This window comes from Triticum dicoccoides, unplaced genomic scaffold (assembly GCF_002162155.2).
Source record: "Triticum dicoccoides isolate Atlit2015 ecotype Zavitan unplaced genomic scaffold, WEW_v2.0 scaffold74050, whole genome shotgun sequence".
NCBI lineage: Eukaryota > Viridiplantae > Streptophyta > Magnoliopsida > Poales > Poaceae > Triticum > Triticum dicoccoides.
In genome coordinates, this window is record NW_021296248.1 from 1 (window position 1) to 1,164 (window position 1,164).

Sequence of the window (1,164 nt, forward strand, 5' to 3'; positions counted from 1 at the left end):
ATGCAACACGAGGACTTCCCAGGAGGTCACCCATCCTAGTACTACTCTCGCCCAAGCACGCTTAACTTCGGAGTTTTGATGGGATCCGGTGCTTTAGTGCTGGTATGATCCCATCCGACATGTTACCCCGGTCTTCGTCCCTTATCCTTGCCCCTCCCAGCTCCACTACAAAGACGATTGTACATTGCTTTGGCCGCTCCCTCTCAACTACGGAGACGAGTTTAACGCGGTTTCCACCCCTCCCTCTCAACCGCACCAGTGCACGCTTGCCGCGCCACAACACCGACGCTGGACCCGTGAATCGTGAGCACCCAGCTATGACTTACCGCACTCGTGCAAAATAATAAAACACGGTAAATATATTACTTACACGTGCGTTTTGTTTTGCAAGCGGCGCGAAAAAAATTAAAAAGGGAATGCAACACGAAGACTTCCCAGGAGGTCACCCATCCTAGTACTACTCTCGCCCAAGCACGCTTAACTTCGGAGTTCTGATGGTATCCGGTGCTTTAGTGCTAGTATGATCCCATCCGACATGTTACCCCGGTCTTCGTCCCTTATCCTTGCCCCTCCCAGCTCCACTACAAAGACGATTGTACATTGCTTTGGCCGCTCCCTCTCAACTACGGAGACGAGTTTAACGCGGTTTCCACCCCTCCCTCTCAACCGCACCAGTGCACGCTTGCCGCGCCACAACGCCGACGCTGGACCCGTGAATCGTGAGCACCCAGCTATGACTTAACGCACTCGTGCAAAATAATAAAACACGGTAAATATATTACTTACACGTGCGTTTTGTTTTGCAAGCGGCGCGAAAAAAATTAAAAAGGGAATGCAACACGAGGACTTCCCAGGAGGTCACCCATCCTAGTACTACTCTCGCCCAAGCACGCTTAACTTCGAAGTTCTGATGGGATCCGGTGCTTTAGTGCTGGTATGATCGCATCCGACATGTTACCCCGGTCTTCGTCCCTTATCCTTGCCCCTCCCAGCTCCACTACAAAGACGATTGTACATTGCTTTGGCCGCTCCCTCTCAACTACGGAGACGAGTTTAACGCGGTTTCCACCCCTCCCTCTCAACCGCACCAGTGCACGCTTGCCGCGCCACAACGCCGACGCTGGACCCGTGAATCGTGAGCACCCAGCTATGACTTACCGCACT

At 52.8% G+C, this 1,164-nt stretch overlaps 3 non-coding genes across 3 annotated transcripts; all 3 read right to left on the reverse strand.

The window, feature by feature from the left end:
- LOC119347719 lies at positions 1-116 on the reverse strand (the record flags this gene model as incomplete). The annotated part of the gene is made up of 1 exon (XR_005168517.1): positions 1-116. It is a non-coding gene; the product is annotated as a 5S ribosomal RNA (ribosomal RNA).
- Positions 117-413: 297 nt separating this feature from the next.
- On the reverse strand, positions 414-532 carry LOC119347718. Its single transcript, XR_005168516.1, has one exon. It is a non-coding gene; the product is annotated as a 5S ribosomal RNA (ribosomal RNA).
- Positions 533-829: 297 nt separating this feature from the next.
- On the reverse strand, positions 830-948 carry LOC119347717. Its single transcript, XR_005168515.1, has one exon. It is a non-coding gene; the product is annotated as a 5S ribosomal RNA (ribosomal RNA).
- Between the last annotated feature and the right edge of the window lie 216 nt (positions 949-1,164).